Source organism: Crocodylus siamensis, chromosome 1, assembly GCF_052110815.1.
Source record: "Crocodylus siamensis isolate JL-2025a chromosome 1, ASM5211081v1, whole genome shotgun sequence".
In the NCBI taxonomy this organism is placed as follows: Eukaryota; Metazoa; Chordata; order Crocodylia; family Crocodylidae; genus Crocodylus; species Crocodylus siamensis.
In genome coordinates, this window is record NC_143395.1 from 223,451,884 (window position 1) to 223,471,928 (window position 20,045).

A 20,045-nucleotide genomic window follows, 5' to 3' on the forward strand; every position below is an offset into this window, starting at 1 on the left:
GGTGGTTAAGAAGAAACCTAAAAGGCATACCAACATTTCAAAATCTCTCTTTATTGAAGTAAAACAGTTTCACAAGTTGAAAATATGAGTGTTCTAAGCCTATACAAAAGGCTTGGGTGTGAAGAAAAATGTTTCAAATTAAAGTGCTATTGAAAGAATAGGGGGCATGTAGAAATGTGGTTGGTGGGAATGCTCTGAAAGCTGTGGAGAAGCAGTATGGCCTCTCAGAAGATGGAAGGCAAGACATTTCATGAACGACAGGAAGTAACATCAGTGAGGACCATTTTGTCCTAGAAGTGGGAGAAGAAACACCTTGATGGTTGCACACAGTGGGGAAACAAGTTAACTGAGCTCCTTGACCTCAATGTTATACACCATGTATGTGTTCTTCCTTTTCCAGTTAATAGCTGAACCTGTGCTGTCTTCTCATCTGTGTAGTCCAAGTTATAGAAACTTGTGGAAAGAAGAGAAGGACTGGCCAAACATCTGACCTGTCTTGTGGAGACCTCAGGGGAATGGAAAGCCAGCAGCTGCTTTGGAATGTGCTTTCTAGTGTGGACCTATATATATATATATATATATATATATATATATATATATATATATATATATATATATATATATATATATATATATATATATATATATATATATATATATATATATATATATATATATATATATATATATATATTGCAGATGGAAGTGGCAGCTCATAGATGTGTTCTCTATAACTGCCAGCCTCTGCAAAAACTTACTACCTTGGAGTTCTCAGATGAAAATTAACCTCTTTTTCACTTGCAACTTGGTAATTTATTGAGGTCAATAGGGTTTTAATCATCCACTGTGTATAACATCTTCTGTTACATTCAGGGCTTTACAGGTGACTTAGCTCCTCAAACATCTCTGCTTTAACTTACTTGGTCCTCAAGTTCAGAAGTGTATTTATTTTTAAAAACTAATTTGGAGAGAGAATCTGCTGAGCCTAGAAGAAAAGCAGAAAGCTTTTAGTCAGGTTTTATGTTACGGTAAGACTTCAACCCATGGTTCAGCCCAACTGCCGGCCACCTAGCATAGTCTTCCAATAATGCTATATTTTGTTACCTGCAGCAGCAGCATCATGCATGCAGGTAACCCAAATTGTCAGGGTGTTATTTCTAAAGGGAAGGCTGCCATTCAATGCATTCCTAGTGCTGAGGTTACCAGTTTATCTTGACATACAAAGTGGACTGCTCTTCCTATCCCTGATTTAACTACTTAGTAACTCAACACCGACCTTGAAAGTAGCTATATGCTACTGTCAGCTGCATGACCTTCTCCATCATCACTCCTTAATTTTTAAGAAAAGGTGACTTTTCTACAGAATTGCCACAAGCCTATCCTTTTCAGAAGGCAAAGCTCAAGTATAATTCAAAAAAAGTTTTGCCACTTCAGTTACTGGCTTTACTTTAAAAAGCCAGTTTTTCTATTCAGAAAAGGCTATGTTTCTATACACTAATGACCGTTTAGAATTCCTGTGTCAGTGATCTGAGTTTTCCTGTTTTCACAAGCAGGTTATAGAATTTCAGTTGGAACTTTAAATAACAATTAATTTACAAAGCAATGAAGTTAGCCATTTTGATTTAAACTACACCTCAGTAAAGCTGTGCAAAATTTTACCTGCTGTTTCGTTTTGATAGTTGACTCATTTAGAGTTCAAAACAGCAAAATCGAAATGAAATGAAGAGCTTCAAAACAGCCTTGAAATGAAACAAGGGCAGTCTAAAGGTTTTGAAAGTTTCAAAACTTATACAGTTTTGAAGCTGAAGCTGGGTTTGCCTGCAGGAAAATAGAGTAAGGAGAGGGAGGGGGAGGAGGCGGGGGAAGGACTGCTCTCATATTGACCGTGTAGCTGACAAGTGACTGTGATACTTCCCTGAGGTCTCTTTCAATCCCAGTGCTCTTGGGGAGGGATGGAAAACCAGCATAAAAGGCAGCATTGTTTGAACTGCCCTGCTTTCTGCCTTAGGTCTGACAGTTATTGAGCTATCTTCTAGCAGCTCAGGAGCATTAGACAACAAGCTACTACTAGCATTGATTTGAATGATTTCCTACTTGCTAGCCTAGCTTAGGAAGTAGCATTCTAGAATACCTTCCTTTCTTCTAGATGCTTTTATTTTATTATACTCATTGATTTATTCTTTTCGAATTTTATAATTACATTGGATATTGCGCTAAAGAATTTTATATAGGAAGGGAGATGCATTTATATTTTATTTCTATATATTTATACTGTGCACCAAAAATGACACCTTATATAGGAACACGGATACATTATATATTTGTATATAAGCAAAACACTATGAAACACCATGAAGTGTGGTGGAAAGGCAGCTGGCAAACCTTCAAGGAGGGGCAGAAGAGGGGGTAGAAGGAGAGGTGCAAGTTCCCCTCCCTGCCACAAAAAACTGAGATGCAGCCTCTTTCCTACAACCAGCAGGGATGAGGCTTCCACAAGCAGCGAGAAGGAAGCAGTGCCAATGCCTGAATCTGTATTCCCTCCAAGAGCACCAGCCATAACCCCCCTGCAACCACCACCATCACAACAAGCAGCAGCACCAGCACAATAGTCTCCTCCATCCCCATTTCACTTCCCAGGCTGAGCCTTCCAGTGCTAGAGGAAGAACTGGATCTGGATTCGAGTGCCATAACAAGGGAAATTCTGGGGAAGGAGGGGAACCAGCTGAGTCTGTGCTCCACACCCCTCAAGTTTCCCCTAGAGCCAGGTCTCCTTCCCCAGAGGCAGCTGAGGCAGAAGTTGTGGAGGCAAGTGGCTCAGCTGAGTCCGCTCCTCGTGTTGCTGTGCTTCTGCCTGCTGAGGAAGGGGAAACTGCAGCATCCACACATACACCTGCACCTCAGAAGTAAGCAGGTAGTGTGGTCTGGGATCATTTTGAGCTGGCAGATAATCCCACATACACCATCTGCCTGCAATGCTGAGCCAAAACCAGCTGGGGCAAGGGAACAACACACATGAGCACCATGGGGATGCTGATGCAGCTATGCAGACACCACCCCCTTGCTCCTCCTCAGCCTGGCACCAGCAGGAGCTTGCCCAAAGGGAAACCCCCTCTTGCTCCAAAGCCCCCATTCCCCAAAGTATGCAGGCCACCCTGGAACAGTGGGGGAAAGGCAGACAGAAAGCAGGGCGTATTGCAAGGGCGAATGGGATCACCCAGAGCACTGGGGAGATTCTTGCTGTTGATGGCCAGGCGTTCTTCTTAGTTGGGTGGCCAGGGTTCAGGCAACTCACGGTGCTCATGGACCCATCCTACCAAGTGCCCACACACACACACACACACACACACACACACCACCTTCAGCAAAACAGTAGTGCCCTCCCTGTATGAGGCAAGCAGGGAGTACTTGAGGGAAGAGCTGTGCAAGGCAGGTCCACAGGTGGCCTTACACTTCAGCTGGGATATCCGGAGCAGCCGGGGTGGACATCATGCCTACCTCTCCTCCACTGGGTACTGTTGCAACCAGTCAGGCCATCAGTAGGCTCTCTTTCAAGCCAAAGTGATGGAGGAGGAGTCCCACACAGCAACAGAGATCATGGGGGCCATGAACTATTTGGTGCACAGGTGGCTTGCTGGGCAGGGTGAGCTCACCCATGGGTTCATGGTCACCCACAGTGGGACCAATATAGCAGTCCAGGATGCCAACTTTTTTGGCATCTGCTGCATGGCAGCATTGTCAGAGATGCCTTGGAGGAAGACAGGGCTGCTGGTGATGGTGCCAGCACCAGCAGGAAGCTCATTTCCTAATGCAGAAAGGTGGTAGGCTACTTCCACTGGAGCATCAAGGGGAGCAGGATGTTGTGGGACCAACAAGCAGAGCTGATCATCCCGTAGTACAAAATCATGCAGGATGTGGAAATTCAGTGGAACTCCACATACCTGATGCTTGAGCAGCTGGTGAAGCAACAGAAGGCCATCCATGAGATGGCCTTGCTCGGGGAGATTGGGATCAGCGGCCCCCTGAACAGAGCTGAGTGGAATACCATCTCCCAGATCTTTGTGATCCTCAAGCCCTTCTTCAAGGCCACTGAGACTCAGTACTGGTGATGCCCATAGTGAAGGAGCTTCAGAGCCAAATAGAGAGCTTCCAGGAATTCAATATTCTTGGCTGGGGCAAGCTGCTGTCACAAGACATCCAAGCACTGGCAAGGCGGCTGAAGGAGGACATCAGGAAGTGGCTTGATCCCTTGCAGTCCAGTACAGTCCACATGCTGGCCACCATGTGTGACCAGAGGGTAAAGGACAGTGTATGCAGTAGCCAAACTCTGAATCAGTAGATGAAGGTACCAGTGAAGAGAGTCAGGGAGGCAGAACAGCGAAGGGGAGGAGGGATGTGGAAGAGGGGGATCCACTGTCTCATGTTAGTGCGCCATCCACCAGCCAGTCTCCTCCTCCACTACAGGTGCTGTCAGTGTAGGCCAAGGGCACGGCTTGCATGGTGGGGTCCAGAGGCACCAGACCCCACCATCAGGCAGGTAGTGCTCATGCCTTGGTGGCTGCCTATCTTGCCAATGATGTGGAGCCACTGCTGTGCAACCCCTTGGCCTACTGGGCAAGCCACAGCCACGTGGCAGGATCTGACCACAGTTGCCCAGCAACACCTAACCTGTCCACCAACCAGTGTTCTGAGTGAGAGGGTGTTCAGCATTGCTGGGGATGTAGTGACACCCCATTCCACCTGCTTGGATTCTGGTTTGGTGGAGCAGCTAGCATTGCTGAAGGTGAATCTCCCACTGCTGGGGTTCCCCAAGCTCCAGGTGCAGATGGACTGAATGCCACCCTCCACACTCTGTCCAAATCTATTTCAAAGTTTTTTTAAAAGCCATTTAATGGCCTGCTCTCAGAGCTGGAGGGGGCACCTACTGCATCACCAGTCAGCAGGGGAAGAACACGTCCTTGTTGAGCTTCCGTGCCAGAACAAACTTGGAGGTATGGGCTGGGGCTATGGCCATGACTATTAAAACTGCACTCTGCCCAGGTCAGGGAGGCCTGGTGGGACTGCTGGCAGCACGGGAGCCCCACAGAATGCCAGGACCAAGAATCCTCCTGATGAAAGGCAGGTAGGAGGTGCCATAACCTCCAGCTACCACACATACACACACAGTCCTGGCTGGGGAAACCCCAGACCCATCACATCTTTGACAGGCCTAAGACTTGCTAGCTGCAGTGGAGTCGAGGCTCCAGGTGAGCTCAACTTAGCTGCCTGGGATTCTACCTGTGAGGCATAGGCTTTCAGGTTTAAAACCCTTTGTCAAGCTGAGGAAGCACCTGCAGTTAGTGCGCGCGCACACACACACAAACACCTCTTCCTGGATGGAAGGAATGGTAAAGAAGCCAGAGGCTGGCATGTAATGCTGGCAAGAAAGCCAGTCAGTGAAAATAGAAAGAGGTGCCTGGGGATGAGAGACAGGCTGGAGAAGGGGGAGGGGAGGATGTAGTAGCGCAGGTAAGAGTGGAGAGGTACCCGGGGAGTCAGATGTCTGGCAGGTTGCAGCATGTTATAAATCCAATGTGTATATTGAGTCTGAGTTTCTGTACCTAGGAGGCTGATGAATGAAGTTCATAGGCCCGGCTGTAAAAAGCGGTTTGTAAATTCCCTTTCAGGATCAGGCCTCAGAAACTGGAGACCGAGTGGTTTATTTGTGAGAAATGTACCCCCACAGGTAGTTAAGTATTCTTGTCTTTGACAGTTTCTGGTGTACAGTTTGTAGGGGTACTGGAGACTGTTGCCAGCTGTAGGAAGTTGGCTTCTGGTGATGAGGTTAGGTTAGCAAGGTTTGGTACCTGTCTGAATTCACAAACTACTTTTCACAGCCGGGCCTATAAACTTCACTTCACCAGCCTCCTTGGTACAGAAACTCATGGACTCAATATAGATTAGACAGTGGAATTCTGACACACTGCAAGCTGCCAAGCATTTGACTCCCAGGTACCTCTGCACTTCTACCTGCACTGCTACATCCCTCGTCACCTCCCCCACCCCAGCCTGTCCCTCACCCCCAAACTTCTCTACTTCCATTTTCAATGACTGGCTTTCTTGCTTGCATTGCATGCCAGCCTCTGGCTTCTTTACTATTCCTTCCATCTGGCAAGAGCCACATGTGTACGCATGCACACATTCCCCCCCCAGGTGCTTCCTAAGCCTGATGAAGGGTTTTTCAACCCTGATAAGACATACCAGACCAGATTGACCCAAAGGAAAAAGACCTTGTGTGCCAGTGCCATGTCATGTCCTTAGACCAAGACCCCTAGCACCTGATTGGAAGGACACAGGGCCCCGGGCACACCCAAGTCCCAGGGCTGGGGCTGGCAGGGAGGGTTCTCTGGCAGCTGCTAGAGAAGCAACTCCTGCAGAAAAGAAAAGAAAGGTCTGTCTGTGACAGTTTGGCTGCCCGATTGCTGGTGCTAGTCTGCTGCTTACCAAGTTATTATCTGTTGTCATTTAAAGTGGTGGACCAGGCTGAGGCTGTAGGGGAGGCAGCGGCCTCACTGGGGTACACTACCATGTCATGTACCCTAGCACCAGTCAGGGTACCCTAGCACCAGTGAAGGTGCACCTTAACACGCATGCAAGTGTCACCCATGTCATGAGCATCAGCAGCATGAGGTGCAGTTTCCCAGAAGACCCTGCAGCACCCATCTCCTTGAAGCTTGGAAGACTTCATGGCCTCAGCAGGGGCTACCATTCCTGCAATTTTCACCCCTATCAGGCAAGAAATGACAAAGTTTTAGACAGTTTTATGCTTCCGCATTATAGCTCATAGGCTAAATGTCAAAACAGCGAAACAGTTTCAACTAAATGAAATAGAACAGTGGTTTCAAAACTAAATTAAACATTGTCCCATCGAAATAGAAGCCTAAATGGAGTAGTTCCATTTCGCACAGCCCTACGCCTCAGGGACTTTCTTAACAGTATTAGAGATATATAGGCAATCCTTGACGTACGACTTTGAATTACGACAAACAGCATTTACAATATTTGTAAACTGACACCCCATTTCAAGGTTCCCATGTGGGTTTTGACACAACTGCATCCAGCTGCTAGGTCTGTTGTGCTGGGAGAGAAGGGACATGGAAGGGCAGATGCACACCCCTGCACAGAGGAAGGGATTGTGACTGAGACTGGACTGGGGCTGGGGCAAGCTACCCAGCCGGGGTGTGGGAAAGGGGTGGCAGCACGTGCCCCGGATCTGTGCGAGGCAGGCAGGGCTGGGGCTGCACGGGGCTGAGCTCCAGGGGAAAGGCACTGGGAGCAAGGACTCAGCCCTTCTGCTGCTTGCCCAGCTGGGGGAGAGGGGTGGGGAATGAGGCAAGGAAGGGGCTAGGGCACAGCTTGCAGCTGGGGCTGGGACCGGGACCGGGGCCATGAGAAATTTTAGGGTGGCTACAGTCCCCCCCATAGGCCCCTGTGCCATCCACGCAAATCTGGGGCACAAGCCCCTGCTATGCCCCACCACCCAGCCAGGGCAGGGCAAAGCCACAGCTAGTCTAATAGGTGCAGGAAGACTGAAGCGGCTCCTGCTGCTGTGTGTCACTTGTCCAAGGCAGTGCAGCACCTGCATCCTGTGATCCCCCCCGCCCTGGCTGGGCACCTCCCTGTCCTAGCCCTAGCTGCAAACCCTCCTTTGCTGCAGGGCATTCATCCCCCTCCCCACCTTCACAACAGACATACCAGCTAGACACAGCTGTGTCAAGCATGGTAAAAGGGACCAAGCCCCCATTTGTAACACTGTGGGACAATTGGTTCAGAGTTATGACCTTTTGATTTATGACACAGTTTTCAGGAACCAATTGCATCACAAGTCTGAGGGCTGCCTGCACTTAAAATACATTACAAGGAAGACTAGGAAATAAGAAAAGGCCTGTAATTAGAACTGCTCAATATATCACTTTCATTAGGAAAAAAACAAAAAAATACTTTGCCAGAAAATTAAATGTTGGGTTGCATCCAGATAGGTGTTTACTTGGGACAGCTGTTGTGAATTCTTCTTTTCTTGGAAAAAAGGCTACATAAAAATTTTGATGCTTTAAAAACACCTCTGTGAGGTGGGTGTAAAGTCTACTTTAAGGCAAGGGAATTGAGGCAGGTATAAAATTCAAGGTTAATTTGAGATGTAGAACCCATTTAATCTCTTGTCTTGGACCACACTTGCACTTCTTATGTTCCTAGCATTAAATCCATTAGTTTCAGCTGAAGTGGAATTGTCATCTGTACTTAATAGGCCCCCTTCCCACTCATTCCTCCAAGGTCTCAATCATTAAGCGAACAAGAAATCACACATACATGTAGTAGCAATCTATGAAGAATTTAATCTAGGCAGTTTAAGAAATTTTATGGATGTCAAGCAAAAGCAGAGGTAGAATCCCTCTTACCTACAGCAGCCTGCAGCTGCTTTCATAGGGCCATCCTTTATTTTCTTGTGCTATTCCTCATCTTAATAAATGCATCAAAGCTGAATAAACAAGACTGAACAAGAGGTGTGTAGTGAAAGGTTATAAGTAGAGAAATCAATCTGAGTGCTCACAACTGGTGCACAGGCAAATAAAGTTAACTTTTTGCAAAGAAAATCTCAATGTTTACGAAACTTCACCACACAGACAAGGCCCCCATGAACTGCGTTGAGAGGCAACTTAAGTAGGTGATGCCAAGCATATTACTGTTTAATGGTTACAGTACTGACAGCCAAACAACATTTTATTAGCGTTTGTCATACTGCCAATGCTACACTGGGCCATATGCCATCCTCCAGTGGTCTTATCTGGTACCTTGGACCCAAAGATTGGCTTTACCTTGCATATTTGCGTAACTGTTGCCAAATGGTACCTGCTTATGAAATACAACTTAACAGTAAGATTTAACATTGACTTGGTCAACTAACACAACTGTTAACATAAGGTGATCATCCCAGACATAGGATTTGGTTTTCGGGGGGGGGGGGGGGGGGGGGGCGGAATCCTGCATATGGATCTCTTGGGTGCTTTATCCATCTGCAGTAATTATTCTAAAAATATATTCCATTTTCCTTTCTTCAACTGACCTAGCTGAGAGACTTGTACCATCTCCTCAAACTTTTTTCCAAAGAGGTTTTCAGCCTTTAGCCTAAGGATACATCAACTCCACTATGAGTTTTGGATCCAGAACCAATAATAATTGGTCAGTATCTAGTTCACTCTAACAAGCAACTCAAAGGGATATCCTCAATTATCGCAGTCACAAGCAAACCTTTCTCTTGTTCTTTGCACATGCAGGTAAGGTACAAGACAGCTGCATAACTGGAACAATTCCAAATAGTGCTTCAAGGGGTTTAAATCAAGAAGACCACTACAGCCCCTCTGGAAGGCATAACCAATATTCCCTCTTGTCAGCTTCCCTACTTATGTACAGTAAAGACTGGATGTGGATAAGGGAGAGATGCATACTTCCGGAGCAGCGAGAGACGTGCGGGTGAAAGCCCGCTGTGCCCCCGCTCCCCCAAAGCCCCCCAGAAGCCACGGAGCTCCCCGCCCCCTCCGACTCCCAGCACAACTGGAGGCAAGCGGGGCCTGTGGTGGGAGGGAGTTAACCCCTCACTGAGTGGGAGGTGGCGGCTGCATGGAGCCAGGCAGGGTCAAACCCTGCCCAGTCCCCTACTTCGCCCAGCCCCCCAGGGAGCCACACGACCAGAACCGCACAAACAGGCTGTGCTTGTCTGCTGGCGCATGAGCTAGCGTGGCGTTCGCATAGGAGAGGGCACAGGAGGGCCCCAGACCCTGCCTGTGAACCCCCCAGGGTAGACAGCCCCAGCCATAGCCACCCTACCAGAGACATGACACTGATGGGCATGCATCGCACCCTGAGGGTCCCCTCAGGCTCTGCAGCACCCCCCCCGGCACCTCAGAGACCGCCACCCAGACAGAGCCCATGGTTCCCGTCTCCACACAGACAGAGCCCCAGGCTGCCAGTCCTTTTTCAGGCTCTGGGGCCCAGGAGCGTGGACACCTCCCCGCATGGGGTCTGCTCCTTTTTGGGGTCTCTGGCACACCAGCTGGAGGAGCTCCAGGCCACAGTCCAGAGACTGCGTGCCATCAGGAACTGTGAGCAGGAGATTGACTCCTACTGCCAGGCCCTTCTCCCCCAGAAGCCAGAGGGTAGACCAACCAGTCTCCCTCCAAGACAAAGGAGGACTCCAGGACCTCCCACTCTGTCCAGTCAGGGGCATGAAGCAAAGGTAGTCAAGGGCCCTAAGGCCCGCCGCACCAAGGCCCCTACCCCACTGGAGCTTAGCAACATGTACACACCTCTCGCTGCTCCAGAGCCTGCTGAGTTGCCAGCTCCCACAGGCAACACAGGCTCAACTGCAGCTACCTTCCCCGCTCTCCCTAAGACAAAACGCAAGGTGTTTGTTGTGGGAGACTCCATCCTGAGGGGGACTTAGAAGGCAATCTGCCACCCCAACCCCTTAGTCCAGGAAGTCTGCTACTTCCCAGGGGCCCGCATCTGGGACATTGCAGAGAAGATCCCAAGGCTCCTCCAGCCCACAGAACACTATCCTATGCTCCTTATTCATGTGGGCACCAATGACACTGCTTGGAGCACTCCCAGCCAAGTCATGAGGCGCTACAGGGATTTCGGAGCGGGGCTAAAGGGTCTGGGGGCACAGGTGGTGCTCTTGTCAATCCTCCCAGTCTCAGGCTATGGGCTGAGGAGGGAGAGGAGGATCCACAGTCAGCCAAAGACCGTGGTGCTGGTGTCATCCGGAAGGCTTTGGCTTCCATGACCACAGCTTACTCTTTGGCGAGAGAGGCAGCAAGTTGCTGGGAAGAGATGGCCTCCACCTCTCTCTCCTGGGGAGGAGGCTCTCCTCAGCCAGACTGGTTGACCTGCTCTACCAGGCTTTAAACTAGAGCCTGGTGGGGGATGGGGGACTACCGCCACTGCTGGCCCGCTAAGCAACCCTTGCAAAGCCAGAGGGCCAAAGCACTTAAGGGAGCCCACCCTTGCTCCAGCCCTGGTACAATCTGTGGGCAAGTCAAGAGCCCCCCCGAGGGGACACTTGCCTACCTGTACACAAGTGCCAGGAGCTTGGGGAATAAGCAGGAGGAGCTCATCCTCCTGCTCAGTGCAAATAATTATGATGTCATAGGGATAACAGAGACCTGGTGGGACTCCACCCATGACTGGACCTCCAGTATAGATGGCTATACCCTGTACAGGAGGGATCGAGTAGATAAAAGGGGCGGGGGTGTAGCTCTCTATGTTAAGGAAAGCTACATGTCCCTGCAAGCTGATATTGGCAACCACGGTGGATGACTGGAGACCCTCTGGGTTAAAATTCATGAGGAACATGGCACAGGGGACACAACGGTGGGAGTCTACAACAGACCTTCCAACCAAAGTCCTGAGCTTGACCAGGAGTTCACCCAGGAACTGGCTGAGGCCACATGCTCCAGGATCATGGTTGTCATGGGTGACTTCAATTACCCAGACATCTCGTGGGAGGATCCCTCAGCAAAATCCGAGTGATTGCAAAGCTTCCTCTTGTACATGGATGACATCTACCAGATTCAATAAGCCTATGGGCCTACAACAGGCAAAGCACTGCTCAACCTGGTACTAGCTACTGGGGATGACCTAATCGGCAACCTAGTGATCGATGGGAAGCTGGGTGACAGCGACCACGAGCTGATCACCTTCACCATCCGCTGTACAGCTGGCAAGTCAGTCAGCAGCATGGAAGTCCTTGACTTCAGAAAAGCTGACTTTGACAAGCTCAGGAGGCTTGTCATTCAGGCCCTAAGGGACCGTGACCCCAGGGAGGGGGGTTCAAGAAGGGTGCCTGCTCCTCAAGGGAGTGATCCTCAATGCACAAACTAAGTCTATTCCATCTCCGAGGAAAAGCAGCAAGAGGGCACACCAGCCCCCCGGCTCTCCAGGCACCTAGCAGACCTCCTGAGGCTAAAAAGAAAGGCCTACAAAGGATGGAGGATGGGATTCACCTCCAAGGAGGATTATTCTGCACTGGTCTGGTCCTGCAGGGAGCAAACCAGGAAAGCCAAGGCTGCAACTGAACTCCAACTAGCTTCAAGCATCAAGGACAACAAAAAGTCCTTTTTCAGATATATGGAGAGCCGGAGGAAAAGCAAGGGAAACAGTGAGCCCCGGCTGAACCAGATGGGGCAACTGACACCCAGGAAAAAGCCAACCTATTAAATGGGTACTTTGCTTCAGTCTTTCATCAGTCTCATGGGACTCCCATGCCCACTACGGGACAGGGAGGTCTGGGTAAGGGAGATCCCTTGCTCTCCATAAATGCCGACCTCATGAAGGAACACCTTGAGAGGCCGGATACCTTCAAGTCAGCTAGCCTTGACAATCTACACCCCAGGGTACTCACGGAGCTGGGAAGTATCATAGCCCAGCCCCTGGCATGGATCTTTGAAGACTCCTGGCACTCTGGTATAGTGCCCGAAGACTGGAGGAAGACCAATGTGGTACTTATCTTCAAGAAAGGGAGGAAAGTGGATCTGGCTAACTATAGGCCCATCAGCCTGACTTCTATCCCGAGCAAGATCTTCGAAAAGTTTATTAAAGAGGCCATCCTAAGGGAGAGTATGGGTTTGTTGCAGGTAGGTCTTGCTTGACCAATATAATTTCCTTCTATGACCAGGTGACCTATCACTTGGACAAGGAAGAAGAGATTGATGTCATATCTTGACTTCAAAAAAGCCTTCGGTCTGCTATCCCGTGATCACCTCTTGGCGAAACTGGCTAGTTGTGGCCTTGGGTCCATCATGATCCACTGGCTGGGAAATTGGCTCCGTGGTCAGACCCAGAGGGTTGTAATTGATGACAGCCACTCATCATGGTGTCCTGTGATCAGTGGGATCCCTCAAGGCTCTGTCCTTGGGCCTATACTATTTAACATCTTCATTAATGATGTGGACATTGGAGTCAGGAGTGGACTGGCCAAGTTCGCCGATGACACCAAACTTTGGGGCAAAGCATCCACGCCAGAAAACAGGCAAGTGATCCAGGCTGACCTGGACAGGCTCAGCAAATGGGCGGATGAGAACCTGATGGTGTTTAACACTGAAAAATGCAGTTCTCCACTACGGAGGAAAAAAACCTGCAGCATCCTTATAGGCTCGGCAGTGCTACTCTGGCTAGCGCTACAGAAGAAAGACTTGGGGGTCATCAATGCCATGCTGCGGCTAGTAAAGCAACCAAAATGCTGGCTTGCATCCATAGATACTTCTCGAGCAAATCCCAGGATGTCCTTCTCCCCCTGTACTTGGCCTTGGTGAGGCTGCAGTTGGAGTGCATCCAGTTTTGGGCTCTGCAGTTCAAAAAGGGTGTGGAGAAGCTTGAGAGAGTCCAGAGAAGAACGACGCGCATGATCAGAGGTCAGGAAAGCAGACCTTACGATGACAGTTTGAGAGCCATGGGGCTTTTTAGCTTGGAAAAGCGCAGGCTCAGGGGTGACCTGATGGCCACCTGTAAGTTTATCAGGGGTGACCACCAGTATCTGAGGGAACGTTTTTTCCACCAGAGCATCCAAGGGATGACCAAGTTGAACAGTCATAAACTCCTGCAAGACCGTTTCAGGCTGGACATAAGGAAGAATTTCTTTACTGTCTGAGCCCCCAAGGTCTGGAACAGCCTGCTATCAGAGGTGGTTCAAGCACCTACATTGAACACCTTCAAGAGCAAACTGGATGCTTATCTTGCTGGGATCCTATGACCCCAGCTGACTTCTTGCCCTTTGGGCAGGGGGCTGGACTCGATGATCTTCTGAGGTCCCTTCCAGCCCTAATGTTTATGAAATCTATGAAATCTTGCATACCACAAATATTTCATCACACCTGGCAGGGTAAACAAACAAGACAGGAGCCTCTGCCTCAAGACCTACAGATCTTAAAAACCTCCGAAGATGGAGAATCCACAAGGACTCCAAATAGCTTGTTCCAGTGCTTTGCTACCCTCACACGAAAGTTTTCCTGATATCTACCCTAAACGTCCCTTGCTGCAACTCCAGACCATTGCTCCTTGTTTTGTCATCTGCCACCACTGCGCACAGTCTAGTGCCATCTGCTTTGGAACCATCCTGCAGGTAGTTGCACACTGCTATTAAATCCCTTCTCAGTCTTCTCTTCTCCAGACTAAATAAGCCAGTTCCCTCAGCCTCTCCTCAGAAGCCATGTGCCCCAGCCCCCTAACCATTTTTGTTGCCTTCTGCTGGACTGTCACCAATTTGTCCACATCCTCTCTGTAGTGGGAATCCCAAAACTGGACATAGTTCTTCAGACTGCACCTCATCAGCACCGAATAGAGGGAAATAATCAGTTCCCCTGATCTGCTGGCAATGCTCCTAATGCAGCCCAGTATGCTGTAAACTTCTTCACAAAAAGGGTATGCTGTTGGCTCGTATTCAGTTTACTGTCCACTGTAACTCCTTTTCTGCAGAGCGGCTGCTTAGCAAATCCAGCCCTAGGCTGTATCAGTGCATTAAAAAGTGTTCCATCCTAAGTGTAGGACTTTACATTTGTCCTTAAGAAACCTTTATGAGGTTCAATATGATTCAGTCCTCCAACTTGTCACAGTCACTCTGAATCCTAGTCCTACCCGCCACTGTATCCAGCACCATACCTAGACTCCTGGCAGCCCCAAGTGAACTTTTTGTATTGGACCCCCCCACCCTTCACTAGAGATAATAACAACATTAGTTTTAAAACTACCATTTTGGGTCTCCTTTCTGTCCATGCCCTGGGCAGCTACCTGGTTTGCCCATGCCTCTGTCTGGCCCTTTCTCCATCTACTACTCCCCAACAGCTTGGTGTCATCTGAAAGCTTGCTGAAGGTGCACACCAGCCCATCTTTCAGGTTGTTGATGAAGATATTGAATAAAACCAGCCCTATGACCGACCCCTGGGAACTCCACTTGATACCAGCTGCCAACTAGACAGCAAGCCATTGAGCCTGATAATCCAGTCAGTTCTCTATCCCCCTTACAGTCTCTTCAAACCATACTTCCTTAGTTTGCTTTCAAAAATATTGTGAAACCACATAAAAAGCCTTGCTCAAGTCAAGATACATCATGTCCACTGCTCTTCCCACAGCCAGGCATCTTGTCCTAGAAGGCAATCACGTTGGTCAGGCATGACTTACCCTTGGTGAATCCATGTTGACTGTTCCCAATCACCTTCTTCCCCAAGTGCTTAGCAACTGATTTTGTAAGGACCTACTCCATGATTTTTCTAAGGACTGCGGTGAGGCTGACCGATCTGTAGTTCCCCGAATCCTTCTTTTTCTTTCTTAGAAATGTAGATGGACACTATATTTACCTATCTGTCCTTTTCCAATCATCCAGGACCTCTCCTGATCACCATGAGTTTTCAGCCAGAAGCTCTGCAATCACACTGGCTAACTCCCTCAACACTCTCAGGTACATAGTGTCTGACCCCATAAACATGTATACATCCAGCTTTCTAAATAGTCTCTAACCTGTTCTTTCACCACTGAGGGCTGCTCCCCTCCTCCCCAAAACAGTGCTTCCAGGTATAGTAGTCTGGAAGCTGACATTGCTTGTGAAGACTGAGGTGAAAGAATACTACTTTAGCCATTTCCTCCTCATCCATCACTAGGTTGTCTCCCCCATTAAGTAACAGACCCACACTTCCCCTGACCCTCCTCTTGTAGCTAGCAAGGGATATGAAGGATAACAAAAAATGTTTCTACAAGTATGTTAGCAACGAACTCCAATACACTTGGGCCTTCCCGATTTCATCCTGGCATACCCGAGCAATACTCTTATATACCTCCCTAGCTGTTTGTTCAACTTCTCAATTCTTGTAAGCTTCCTTTTTGTGTTTAGCTCAGCGAAGAGTTTCACACTAAGCCCAGCTAGTCTTCTACCGTATTTGCTAGTCTTCCTGCACATTGAGATGGTTTGTGCCTGAGCCTCAGTCATTTTTCTTTAGAGAAAAAACAGCTCTCCTGGACTCCTCTCCCTTCAGCCAAGACTGTTCACCTAGAAAATCCTGCCCATCGCTTCCCTCAGTGACTCAAAGTCTGTTTCTGAAGTCTAGGATCCTTATTCTTGCTGGTCTCCTATCTTCCTTTTCTCAGGAGCTTGAACTCAATCATTTCATGGTCACTGCTGCCATCCGCTTCTGCAGCTGTATTATTTCTTAATTCAGCTCCATGTGGTAAAGCAAGCTGTCAGACACACTTATTTTAGTGTTATCATAACTAGCTGATGTAGAATTTCTGCTAGTCAGTCATCTGTTAAAAGACAAACTTATTTCTCAAGCTTGAGACATTCTTAAAAACAAAATGATTTAAGAAACTTTACCCCTCCACACTCTCCACTCCAAACTGCCCAGCATCCAGAGATGTGCAGCAGAAAATTTTCCAGTGCTTCATTTTTCCATGGGAACTTCTGAGTTTCTAAAAATTCACAGCTTCATAAAATTTAAAAGTAATGAATTCATAAGTAATGAGTGGATGCCAATACAACATCAGGCAAGCTTGGCAGTTTCAAAGTTGTAATTAATGTTTTTCAGAAGATTATCCCTAGGAAGTGTGAGAGAGAGTACATAGATGTTTTAACGATTTGTAAACAGGAAGGTAAATACATTCATGTAATAATCCATACCAAAAATCAAGTTATGAGTTCACTTAATTGGCTGTGCAGGACAAATCAAAACCAAAGCTAAAAGTTCTCATTTTATCTCAGACTACAAGTGAAAGCAAAACCAAAACTAAAACTGTGATTAATTTTTGTTTCACTTTCAGTTCAGCAAACACACAGAGCAGAGCAGTGTTTCATTTATTTTCCTGAGTTGAGGAAGTTGGAAGTGCTTACATAAGATCTGTTAGTTTTTTAGTGCTTTTGGTCTGAAGTTGTCATAACAATGCCTAATCAGAAAACAAACAAACAAACAAAAACTAGTGCATGGCATCATTATAGTATTCAAGCCACTGAAGGAAGAAAGAAAGTTGGTAGATACAAATATTGCGAGTAGGAGTATGCTAACACCACAACAAGAATGAAGAAACATTTAATAACATATAGAAACTGTCCTGAAAGAGTACACACCATATAGAGAAAGCTAATACAACCAAGTGGTGGAACAATATCGTCTGAGAAAAGTCTACTTCAGGAACCCTAAGTAAACAAATTCATATGTTAAACAATACACAGTATAGACTAGCATCTAGATGGTTTTAAAACATTTTAATTGTAAAAGTTGTTAATGCAAGTCTGGACTATTATTTATTTAAAATATTTGTATCCTGCTTTCTGCTTGCAGTAAGCACCCAAAGTGCTTAGGCCTAGCTCTATATACATTTTACCCCAACAGAGCAAGCTTAGTCCTCTGGCCAATTGCAGGGGCCAGACTATACTTCCCTTTGGTTCTGCAGTCCCAGGGCACCTGAGTATCAGAGGCAGGAAGCAAACTCTTTGCCACTTTGCCTTCTCTTTCTGATGGATGAGGCCAGTCTAGAACAGGCTAAAATAAAAATCTTTTCCTCCTTTTGCTGAAGGAACTCAACTAAAATAGCAGACTTGTAAAAAAAAAATGGAAAATGAAGATGTTGAACTGCTAGGTCTTGGGGTAGAAGTAGCAGGATCCCTGCTTTCAGGATCGCTGTCACCAAATATGCAATCCACCATGAGTAGCTGTTCAAGACATTCAAGCTTTGTGGACAAAATGTCAAAAGATGATCATGAAAAAAGCAGATGAGACATTAGCTCAAGCTATATTTGCAAGTGATACACCTCTTTTCATAAATCCAAATCAATACTGGAAGGAACATTACAAGCCAATTCACCCATCATACAAGTTACCATCACATTATCACTTAACATATTCTCTCAGACAGGGAGTATGAGAGAGTTCAAACAATGGTTATTCAAAGGATTGGTCAAGCAGAATCACCAACTCCCAGTCAGATGGATGGACTGATATACAAGGAAATCCTTTATTGGACATTATGTTAGCAACACCTGAACCAATATTCCTGAAAGCAATTGCTACCAAATCGTCTCATCATACAGGTGAATATGTAGCCAAATTACTGAGTGAAGAGATTGAAAGTGCAGGTCCCTCCAGGGTACAAGCCCTTGTAACTGATAATGTGAGTAACATGAAAGCTGCATGATGGCAAATATTAAAGGCAAAGTATCCTCATTTACTAGTATTTGGCTGTCTTGCTCATGGGTTGAATTTTCTGGCAAAGGACATAGTAAGTACAAATACAATGAAGATAATATTGGCAAACTGCCAAGTGATTGTGAAGGTATTCAACAACCATCATGTTGCTAATAAGACTTTGAAGAAATTACAGAAACAGGCAGGGGAAGGACAGTACACTTTTATTGCCAGGAGAAACTAGATGGGGCTCAGCTACAGAGTGTTTACATAGTTTGCTGCACACAAAGAACTGTTTGCAGTGTGCTTCGATAGATGACACAGTATTCCAGATTATTCCTGTGAACGTTCAGAAGCAGATTCTCGATATGTTCTTGGCTCAAGTTCAAGGAGTATTCAGTTTGCTACTATCAGCTTCAGTGGCCATTAAGAAACCTGAAGGAGATGCACCAAGCCTTTCAAAGATTCCAGAGATATTTTAGACAACTGATATGAACAACTGATTGAAAATCTAATTGAGCTTTTGCCTTCTTCACCTCCAACCAAAAAAGAAGTAAAACAAATGTTTACCAGGAGACTGATTTTTCCCTCTCATCCAGTTCATCTGTCAGCAAACCTTTTGGATCCTCAACATAGAGGACAACATTCATCAAAAAATTAATTATCTACTGCTCTCGATACAATTATGGAAGTAGCTAAGAATGTCCCCAACATCAACAAAATAGCCATGATGACAGACATTGCCAAGTACTGCACAAAAGAACAACTTTGGAGCAAAGATACCATTTGGCAGGCACCAGAGAATATATCTCCTCTCACATGGTGAAAGGGATACTGTAACATCAAACTGTTGTCCAGAATTGCTCTAAGAATCCTAAGCATTCCACCAACAGCAGCTTCTTGTGACTGGAACTGGAAGGCTTTCAGCTCAAATCAAGACAAAAGAAGCAGAATAGACTAACAAATGAATGCACCACTAAGCTTGTTTCTATTTCTCAAAAATCTCATACTTCTGGAGAATCAGTCAGTAACACAATTAGTGAAGAAGATGCAGTGTCGTAAATTGCCCTTGCCCATAGACTCATTGGTAAAACCATCCTTTATCGAAGAGAATGTGGTTCAAGTAGTTCTGAATCAGATTTGCCTCAATCTGATTCTGAAATGGAACTAAGTAGTGCAAGTGATTCTACAGATAGTGACAGTGAAACTGGAGGTCCCGCAACGTCCTCAGTGGAAGAGTTAAACTCTGTTGAAGTAGATGAGTGGATGACCACAGCATATCAAAGAACCCACAGTTCTTTGGGTGTGCTAAAATTAGTGCGTTAACAGTTTTCATAGATTTCATAGATTTTCATAGACATTAGGGCTGGAAGGGACCTCGGGAGATCGAGTCCAGCCCCCTGCCCAAAGGGCAGGAAGTCAGCTGGGTTCATAGGATCCCAGCAAGATAAGCATCCAATTTACTCTTGAAGGTGTTCAATGTAGGTGCTTGAACCACCTCCGCTGGCAGACTGTTCCAGACCTTGGGGGCTCAGACAGTAAAGAAATTCTTCCTTATGTCCAGCCTGAAACTGTCTTGCAGGAGTTTGTGACCGTTCGACCTCGTCATCCCTTGGGGCGCTCTGGTGAACAGACGTTCCCCCAGATCCTGGTGCTTACCCCTGATAAACTTATAGGTGGCCATCAGATCACCCCTGAGCCTGCGCTTTTCCAGGCTAAAGAGTCCCGTGGCTCTCAGCCTGTCATCGTAAGATCTGTTTTCCTGACCTCTGATCATGTGCGTGGCTCTCCTCTGGACTCTCTCAAGCTTCTCCACATCCTTTTTGAATTGTGGAGCCCAAAACTGGACGC

The 20,045-nt window shown here is 47.1% G+C and overlaps 1 protein-coding gene across 2 annotated transcripts in view; it reads right to left on the reverse strand.

Annotated features, from left to right (window-relative positions):
• The window catches only part of NECTIN3 (nectin cell adhesion molecule 3), a 131,614-nt gene that overhangs the window by 101,023 nt on the left and 10,546 nt on the right, over positions 1-20,045 (reverse strand). The gene's annotated exons all lie outside the window — the stretch shown is intronic.